Source organism: Bos javanicus, chromosome 2, assembly GCF_032452875.1.
Source record: "Bos javanicus breed banteng chromosome 2, ARS-OSU_banteng_1.0, whole genome shotgun sequence".
In the NCBI taxonomy this organism is placed as follows: Eukaryota; Metazoa; Chordata; class Mammalia; order Artiodactyla; family Bovidae; genus Bos; species Bos javanicus.
The window spans coordinates 134,618,053-134,628,126 of NC_083869.1; the positions used below are offsets into that span (position 1 = coordinate 134,618,053).

General features: G+C 55.3%; 1 long non-coding RNA gene across 1 annotated transcript; it reads right to left on the minus strand.

Annotated features, from left to right (window-relative positions):
• Window positions 1-5,197: 5,197 nt before the first annotated feature.
• On the minus strand, window positions 5,198-9,129 carry LOC133234563 (uncharacterized). The gene is made up of 3 exons (XR_009732176.1): window positions 8,319-9,129; window positions 6,992-7,057; window positions 5,198-6,435 (listed from the first exon to the last, which is right to left on the minus strand). It is a non-coding gene; the product is annotated as an uncharacterized LOC133234563 (long non-coding RNA).
• Between the last annotated feature and the right edge of the window lie 945 nt (window positions 9,130-10,074).

The window sequence follows — 10,074 nt, forward strand, 5'->3', positions numbered from 1 at the left end:
CTGACCTGTAATTGGCAATTACCAGGAAGAAAGAGCTGTTAAAGGTACTTTGCAGCCCAGAAAGGGAGGAGACACGTCTAACTCAGCCTAGGGGATCAGACAGGTTTCCTGAGGAACCATTTGGAAGGAGGAGTAGAAAAAGGCCAACTGGAAGAAGAGGCAATCCCAAGCAGAAGGGAAGGCCCAAAATGCAAATGGGCTCTGGGTAAATGCAAGGGATTCCCAAGACCACAGAAAACAGTCAACACTCACCCTGTGTCAGGAGTGAGCTGGGGATTGCACCAGCCTCTTAACCAACTAACCACGTACACACGTGCCCACGAGCATCCTCAGGCGTCGTGTATAGAGCACTCTGTATCGTTGACACGGCGTCAGAAAGTGAACCCAGGTCTGCCCAGCCCCAGTGCTCATGGCGACCCCCATCAAAGTGTGCCCAGGTCTGTGCCAAACCTGGAAGTGGACACAGAATCATGAGAAAAATGAATGACGGGTCCTGTATGAGGGCGGGTTAGCTATTTAAAAAAAAAAAAAAAAAAGCATAGATTTGAGAGTCAGATTCAAGTTCAAAACCAGACCTGCCGCCCACTAGGGGTTGAGCCTGGGAGAACCTGCGTGCCCCTCCCCTGTACCATGAGGCTGGTGAGACGAGCCCCTCACGGGGGCTGCTGTGGGGGTGTAAGCTGCCAGCAGGCATCTAGCATAGAGAAGGGGCTGGGGGGCTCCCCGTGAGATGCGAGTGACGTCGTTACCCGCAGGGGCCCCTGAGGGAGGGGGCGAGGCACAGGGGCGACAGGCAGGGCTGGAGGTCAGGGGCTCCGCCCTCCCTCCCCAGCGCGTTGGGAGTCACACCTGCAAAGTCCGGGGTTTTAAAAGGGTTGTGTTTGCTGGACTTGGAGCCCCTGACCTTGTTGTCCCTTAGTCCCCACCCTCCCGAGCCCCGCTGAGGTGCCCCAGTGGCGGAGCCCAGGAACCAGGCAGGCACCACCTGAGTCTCTGGTTGCTTGTCCTCGGCCTGGCTGATGTGCTGGTCGCTCCTAAGTGCAGTGACACCGGAGCCAAAGGGTCAGGGCGTGTCTGCCCTCAAGAGTCAGGATGGACCCGGGGCGGGGAGGAACCAGCCCCTGAACAAGTCCAGGCAGCCCCGGGGGCTCTGGCATTTCAATTCTCTGCAGGCGGGGTAGGTTTAGCAGCTCCTGGCCTCCTCGGCAGATCTTAACCAGAGCACCATCTTCATCAAATCCCAGACGTGTAGGCACTGGCATCCATGTTACCGATGAGAAAACTAAGGCCCAGAAAGGATGAGTGGCTTGCCCAGTGCCGCCTGATGACTCACCGCTGTAGATTCAGATCAGTGCTCTGCCCCCAAGGGGCTCCGTGGGCTTGGGAAAGTTGCTGTGCCAATCTGGGCCTGTCGTGTGGGAGGAGTGAGCATGAGGGCTGCTTTATTGGCTCTGCCAAAGGTTACACGAGCCCATTTGTGGGAGGCACGCAGTCATTGATATCACTATTACCGTTTCAGCTCTTAAAAGAGATCAGCCCTCTGCCCGTGAAGACTGCCGTTTCTTGCACCTGGAACTCATTTCCCTCCCCAGGGCTGGAAAGAAGCAGCTAAGGCTGGAAGTGCGGCTGGAGGCAGAAGGGAGCCTGGGGCATTACGGCCATCGCCAACCACGGCAGCGGCAAACACGACTCCGTGTGTGTTTACCAGATGCCAGGCACAGATGCAAAGGCTCCCCCAACAGCCCTGCAAGTAGCTACTGTTACCCCATCTTATAGGTTATTAGAGTAGGGGGCTAGGATCCTCCCCTCCCCAAGCGTTTTTGAGTCAGGGGTGGAGGGTTACAGGGACACGGCTTGCACTGGCTTTTTGCCCGAGCAGGAGCTGAGGAGTGGGGGTGGTGAGTTTGGGAGCCGGGGACCGGTTCTCTAATGAGGAGGTCCCTGAGTCAGAGTCAGGGAGACCATTCCCTCCTCGCCTTGCTTGTGTGCTTCCTGTTAGTCCCTCAGTCGTGTCCGACTCTTTGTGGGCTGTAACCCGTCAGACTCCTCTGTCTATGAAATTCTCCAGGCAAGAATACTGGACTGGGTTGCCATTCCCTTCTCCAGGGGATCTTCCCAACCCAGGGATCGAACCCGGGTCTCCCACATTGCAGGCAGACTCTTTACCGTTTGAGCCACCAGGGAGTCTGACTCACAACAGCTCTGCCTGTGCTGCAGGCCCCGGACCCTGGACGGGAGAAGCAGACGTGCAGGGAGTCCTTTCCTGCTGTCCTGGGGGCACAGATGCTCTGGACAGGTACGCGGGCCAGGGTGCTGCCTTACTGAACTCACGCCCTGGGCTGGGGTGGCTGGGTTGGGAACGGGGACGGGGAGGGGAACTTCTGTTCCCTGAAGGATAAGACTCTTCCCTGGGGCTGTGGGCTAGGATCGAAGTCAGGCTTCCCCGAGGGACGAAGGCTGGGACGGGACTTGGGACAGAGGCTGGGTCCTGGAGGGGCCCCCGGAGGGTCCAGGGGGAGGCTGGGCCACGTTGTCTTCACTAGAGGAAGGCAGAGCCCGCTCCCACAGCAGGAGGACAATAGCCCCCGGGCCTGGAGAGAGAGAGCAAAGGAGATTGTCAGCACAGCAGGAAGATGGGGAAGCCGAACCTGGCAGACAAAAGCCAGCCAAGAGAAGGCTGCCGGGGAAGGAGAGAGCCTTGGGCAAGAGATAAGGCTGGGAATGAAAAGGCTGGGGAAGGAGAGAAGAGCAAGAGCTGCCAGGGTGGGGAGGCTCGGAGCTGAGCGGGGCGGCTTTGTCTGGGGCCGGGTCGGTGTGGAAGAGGGCTAAAGGCGGTTTATGCCAGTCTAAGCTGGTGACGTGTGTGTGTGCGCGCGCGCGTGCATGCATGCTCATTCATGTCCAACTCTGCGGCCCTGTGGACTGTAGCCCGCCATGCTCCTCTGTCCATGTAATCCTCCAGGCAAGAATACTGGAGTGGGCTGCCATTTTGTCCTCAGGAGGATCTTCCAGACCATGTTCTGAACCCACATCTCTTGCATCTTCCACACTGGCAAGCAGGTTCTTCACCCCTGCGTCACCTGGGAAGCCCGTCTGTCCCCACCCCTAAGCGTCATGTTGGCCCCTGGGCCTGGAAACGTCGCTTTGCCAGGATGCCAAGTTGGCCCACCCGGGTTCCCAGAGCCCCAGTACACCTGAGCAGGCACCAGAGCCTGTGTGTGTGCCTCTCTTGCATCGTTTCATCCCCCAGGGGAGGTAAGAAGGATCATTTTCCGTGAGTAATAGGTGACAGACAGACGCACCCACCTGGGACCCCACAGCTGTGTGCCTCCCAAGCCTTGGCGTGCCTCTTGCTGGGTGGAGTCAGGCCCCATCTATTCCAGGGACTTAGGCTCACCAGTGCAGCAGTGTGGAGTCCTGCAGGGTCCGCAGGCCAGAGCCCGGGCTGAGAGTCCTTACTGTTCCTTGAGCCCAGTTTCTGCATCTGTGCGATGGGTATCCCAGCCCTGGAAACCCTGATACTGTTGGTGGCCCAGCGAGGGGACGGACATGAACATCCTTCTCACAGAAGCCGTTTCAGTGCTAAAATCATCATCGGAAACACCACCAGTCTTCAACACCTCCGTCTCCCGTCCCCAGCCACCCCAGCCCCTCTACCAGCTTGGACCACAGTGCACCAGGCTCCCCGAGCTTGGGGCCTTTCAGGTGGGGCCTCTGGGCCAGGGCCCCCGGCTCCCCTCACCATCCGGTCATGGAAGCTTAGCCTCTTCTTCCTTATCTCCCAGAGAATGTTACTGTTTTTACTTTTGGATTTTTTCCTTTCTTTCTTTCTTTCTTTTTTTTTTATGGGGATTACTTTACGAGCAGAGATTTTGCTTTTTGCAGCATCAGACTTGGAGCCCGCCCGGCTCTGTGTTTACGAGCGCTTTCAGGAAGGTTTATGAGGCTGTAGCCCGGACCATTCCGGGGGGCGGGAGGTGGGGGCAGAAGGAGCTCGAAAAGCTGTTGGTGGGTCTCTGTCTCCTCTTCCTGGAGCGCTGGGCTCTTTCTGAGTCAAGGACCCCTGGTGACTTGTCTGGGAAGAGAACGCCACGCGAGGTGTGGGTCCCCAGCTCACCACGGTCCTGTCCTGGGTGTCTCCTCCTCCCTCCACTACTCAGTCTCCCCGTCTGTCGAGCGGCTGTGTTTGCAGCACCAGCCTGAGGGTGGTTGGGAGGAGTCACGCTCAGCACAGGACACAGGACAGATCCCCGTCCCCGAGCTCTTCCCGTCTCCCTGGGAAATGCAGGCAGGCAACCAGCCTCACTTGGGACTTCTAACTTTCCATGATTCCATAACAAGAACGACCAATTGGTGTTCAGTCCAAAGTCAGACTCTATGCTAAGCCCTGAAGGTCCTTCACTGCACGTGGGGGACACTGGGTGGGAGATCCAGGTGTACAGGGCCTGGTCCTTTCCTGCTGTCCTGGGGGAGGGCATCTGGACGGTGCTCAGGGCAGGGGAGCTTCCTTACTCAGCTCACGTCCTGGGGCGCGGAACTCGCTGTGATCACCTCACGGGGTGGGTGTCGTTGTCATCTTCACTTTCAGATGAGCAAACTGAGGCTCAGGGAGGGTGTGCCACTTACCCGAGGTCACCCAGCTACGAGGTGAGACAGGTCAGTCAGCACCTGGAACGTCTGGCTGCACAAACCACATCCTCGGAATCGTGACAAGAAAGGGGAGGAAGGGACGGGGTGCCCTGTCTGTAGGGGGAGGTTCATCCCGGCTTATAGCAGAGCGCATCCGGTCCCCAGTCAGACACCCAGTCCCCACCCCGAGGCCTCCTTTCCAGATAACAGAGGGCGGGTGGTCCCAGGCCCCAGACACTTTAGCTCCAAGGCTGGACCTCATGGGGTGGCTCTGCTTGGGAGGGGACATCCCAACTCGTGCTGATGTCAGTCCCGTTTTGGCCAAAGATAACACTGCAGCAAAGCACCTATGCAAAGACAGGCTGACTTTGGTTTAGACCTTAGGAAGGACTTCTGCATAAACTGAGCAGCGAAAGAAACACAGAGGTGCTTCTAAATCCTCTCCTCTGGGAAATTTCTAAAGGAAGTGTTGGATTTCAGGGGTGCCACGTGGAGGCAGGGGGCTGGAAGAGAGCCCCTCAGAGCCCTTCCTCCTGGGTGGAGAACAGAAAACTCCCCAGTGCCCAAGAGCTGGGAAACAGCAGAGCACCAGCCTCCAGGGCCTCGTCTGCCTGCCCGCTCCGCGGCCCCTGGCTCCCCTCGTAGCCCTCTGGGCCCTGAAACAGCTATTTAATGGGCAGTGATGCCACGCTGATCACACTCGGTCTTGTCTGCCAGCAGGACGACTCTGGGAGCGGGATGTAGCAATGCTGCTTGTGTATCCTGCTAAGAGATATTTAATAAATATGCAAATTGCTGCCTCTACCTCCTCAGGCAGGTGAGGAGCGGGACGAAGCCGGAGTTAAGCATTAAATCTCTGCGCAGCGAGAATGGCTCAGCACAGAGGCAGAGACTGGAGCTGCACTGCCTGGGAAGGCGTCCATCTGGCACCTCAGAGTCCCCGCTCAGAGGGTGGAAGGGAGCAGGAGAGGCAGGGAGACTAACAGGGGCACCTGGGAAACGAGGGCGGCAGGCTGTTTTACTTAAGGCGGCTGAGTGTGCTGTTGGGGGACGGGAAGACATCTTTTCCATCTCTGCAGCCATCACCCCACCAACCAGCCACCCTCCCATGCCACAGACCCATCCAGCCTCCACCAACCAGTTACTCACCCTCCAAGCCATTATTCCACTCACCCAAATTTTCATCCATCCATCCACTCACTGACCCGCTCACTCTCTCACATCCCAGCACCCCACCATCCGCTCTTCTTCCATCTATCCAGCTACCATCCATAAATTCACCATCCATGTATCCACTGACTTAACTATTAAACCACCATCCAAACATATGCCCATCATATAATGTCCGTCTACCTTCTTCCCTTTTCATCACCCATCCACCCACGCATCCATCCATCCATCCATCCATCCCTCGTCTCATCCACCCATCCACTCATCTACCCATTCTTCTGTATTCTATTTCCGGTATACAAGACTATGTTCTAGGCACTGAGGCTGCAGAAGCAGTTGGGCTTGAGGAGTCATCAGCAGGTTCACAGAGATCAGCTATGCACGGTGAAATGTGGTCAGGAATATCGGCTGCCTCTTGCCACAGGTGACTTAGAGCAAATATCGCATCTGACGGTCTCTCCCTTCTGGGAAAATCAGGAAGCTTCCCGAACGAGGTAGTATTCCACTGCAGCGATGTGGATTGGTTCCTCTCCTGTTCCCAGTCAAAAATTAGCTCAGATTTTACCATGTTTATTTCTTGAGCACTAGAGAGAGAGATGAGCCAATTATGTTCTCTGCTCCTAAGACGTTCCTGGTCTAGAGCAGGGGAGAGAGACAGAGAAAAAATAAATTATATGTGATGGTAGAGGATTGCAGGAGAAGGCAATGGCACCCCACTCCAGTGCTCTTGCCTGGAAAATCCCATGGACAGAGGAGCCTGGTAGGCTGCAGTCCGTGGGGTGGCTAGAGTTGGACACAACTGAGCGACTTCACTTTCACTTTTCACTTTCCTGCATTGGAGAAGGAAATGGCAACCTACTCCAGTGTTCTTGCCTGGAGAATCCCAGGGACGGGGAAGCCTGGTGGGCTGCCATCTATGGGGTCGCACAGAGTCGGACACGACTGAAGCGACTTAGCAGCAGCAGCAGCAGCAGAGGATTGCAAGGCATGGGGTCAGCCAAGTGGAGAGTGTGAGCAACCTTGGGTGCCTGGAGATGGGTGTGAGGAGAGCAGGGAATTCACCGGTTAAGCCTTGGCCCACGTGGCACATACACTTTGCAAGTCAGCGATAGCTCACCAAGGGGTTGGGAAAAAGACTGGTTTTCAAATCTGGCAGGTTTTGGTTTTAAGTCAATCTTTGTTCTGTACTAACCGTGAGACCCAGGAGCCTCTGTTTCCTCCTCTGATGTACATAGTTACTACTGATTCACGTGGTTGTCTGGCAGAAAGAAACACAACAATGTAAAGCAATTATCCTCCAATAAAAAATAAAGTAAAAGAGGAAGGTAACTTCGCCTTGAGAGGGGCGGACTACGGGCTGAAACGGCCCCACGTGGAGAAAGCACAGGAGAAGCACACAGTAGGCTGTCAGGCAGTGCTGGTGGGCGGCTGAGCTCCTGGGGCAGGGCCTGGGTCTCTGTGCTGGTCTGGAGACCATCTACGCCACTCTCTCCTCCCCTCTGTCTGCCTCCACTGGGACCAGCAGTCCCCTCCTGAGGGAGCCACAGGGAGCCCCACCCATTTGCTGTGAGACTCACTCATTTGCACACCAAATACCCAAGCCCAGCGCAGACGGCCCTTCCTGCCCAGTAACCAGTGCAACAGCCGCTTTGCGTCCCCTCTTCAAATGCACAAGGCGTTGCAATTTCCTACGCGTCCCCTCCCTTCCTGAAACATGTCTCCTTTTCCCCCTCCTCCCCTGCAAGCTGAAATGAAATTATATATATTTCTTGCCATCGTCTGCTATCAACTGTGTCTCCCAGAGAACCATGGGTAATCTCAGATGCAAATATCCTATGCAAATCCAGCTGCTGGTTAAAATTAGGAGGAAGCCCAAGGCAGACGCGGTTATGGGCTGTAACTGGAATCTCTAGAGCCGTGATTCAGACGTGTGAGCAAAGCTGGCAGCTTTCAAGGTGGAGCTCCAGACCCTGAGCTTCTGCGTGCGCGCGTCTGTGTGTGTGTGTGTGTGTGTGTTTGTGCAAAGCAAGTGTGGGCCACTTAACTTGGAAGATTTGGTTTCCAGGCTTTAATTCTCCCCCAGTGGTTCCCACCCAGGAGCAGCTCCCCCAGGGGATATCTGGCGAAGTCTAGAGACACTTTGGTTGTCTAAACTCAGTGGGTGCTGTCAGCAGCTGGTGGGGAGAGTTGGTTGCTGTCAAACATCCCACAAGGGGCAGGATGGTTCCCCCGGCAAAATGTCAGTAGTGCTGAAGTTGAGAAACCCTGTCCAAATCTGTTCTAACCCCACAGGAGTCCACAGGAGGAAGAGGAGGTCAAAGGCTGCTGAGTCAGTGGTTACCTCTTCCTTGAAAGGAGAGAACATCAAGCCCTCCACACCCCTCACTCACCCGGTATCACCTCGTGCTTTCGCAGCCTCACCCCTTATTGCTTTGCTTGGTTGGGTGTCCACCCTGGCCCCCTCTCCCCCCTCTCCCCACCGCAGAACCCCAGTCTAACCCCTCCAGTGTGTGTCTTACACATGAGGCTTCCCATAAAACACGTGGTGTCGTCGATCGGTGAATGGGCTTTCATTTACATGAATGGTATTGGACTGCAGATTTCATTCTGTTGCTTAATTTTTGCTCTTAATGCTGTGTTTTTAAGATCTATCTCTGCTCCTGTGTGTAAACCTTGTTCGATGCCTCTGACTGCTGCAGAGCTTTCCAGAGAGACAACTGCTCGGCAAAGAGTGGATACCAGATCCCCCCAGGGACTTGTGAGAGGGTTTCCCTGGAGTGCCCAGGAGTGGGCTGAAGGGGTGCGACAGTTCATTTCCCCTCACGCTGCCAGGTTCCTTCCAGAACGCGCTGCTCCACACACTGCTGTCAATACACAGCATTACCAACTCAAAGCTTTTCTCCAATCCGATCGCTGTGAAGTGCTATGATGTCCCTGTTGTTGCTATTGGAGTCGAGTTGATTGACAATGCTGTGTTCATTACTTCTGTGCAGCAAAGTGACTCAGTTGTACATATAAATACTTTCCCTTTTGTATCCTTTTCCATGATGGTTTATCACAGGCCACTGAACATAGCTCTCCACGCTGCACAGCGGGACCTTGCTGCCCGCCCGCTGTCTGTGAGGCCTCGCGGCCGCCAGCCCCGACCTCCCGCGGAGTCCCTCCCCCAGCCCCTCTCCCGCAGCTATGTCTGTTCTGCACGTTCGCGCGTCTGTTTCTGTCTCACAGACACGTTCCTTTGTGTCATATTTTCGGTTCCGCATAAAACGCTCTCGTACGGTATTTGTCCTTCTCTTTCTGACTCGGTGTGCTAATCTCGGATTGCATCCGTGTTGCTGCGAATCGCGCGGCCTCATTCTTTGTGACGTCTGTGTAGTATTCCATCGTGTACATGCGCCGCAACGGTACCCATTCGCCTGCCGGTGGGCACTGAGGCTGTTTGCTTGCCCATTTTGACCAGTGCTGCTGTGAATATACGGGTGCAAGCATCTTTCTGAATCATAGTTTTGTCGAGAAATACGTGTAGGAGTGGGATTGCTAGATCGCATGGTAACTCCACTTTTAGTTTTCTGAGGGACCTCCATACCGTTCTCCACAGTAGCCGCACCAACTCAGATTCCCACCAGCAGCGTAGGAGGGTTCCCTTTTCTTCACACCCTCTCTAGCTTTTGTTATTTGTAGCTTTTTAAATGAATGTTGTCATTTTAATTGGAGGAAGGAAAGTGGATTTTTTAAAAGTATTTTCTAGGGCCTAGGAATAGAAAGCCACCTTTGCAGCAAGCTGATGCTGGGGACCTATTTCCCACCTACCTACACCTGAGGCATTTGAAAGTCCAGAGAGCTCGAGGTGCGCAAAATCAGGAAGCCATTCACTCCTCAGAGAGCAAACATCTCCTGGGGTCTTCTCGGAACTGGCGTCCATGCTGAGCATTCAGGACAAAGAGGTCAGCAACGTAGTTATGCCCCCCTTCCCACAGACGAGCAGGGAGAGGGAACCAGCAAAGGAACGATTCACTCAATGCCCCATGATTAGCGCTACCAGGACTCTGTGTGTGGGGCGGGTGGTGGAGTCAGAAAGGACTGCCCTAAGGAAGGGCCGTTTAGATGGGAACCCAAGATGACAAGAATCACCCAGGCAACGGGGCAGCACGCCCCCAGGCTTCTCAGAGCCCCAGTTTCCCATCTGTGGACGAAACGGCACACACGGGCCCGGAACAGAGCGCACGTTTAGTAACAGAGCTGAGCTCCTAGCACCGTGTGGAGCGCTGATGGGGA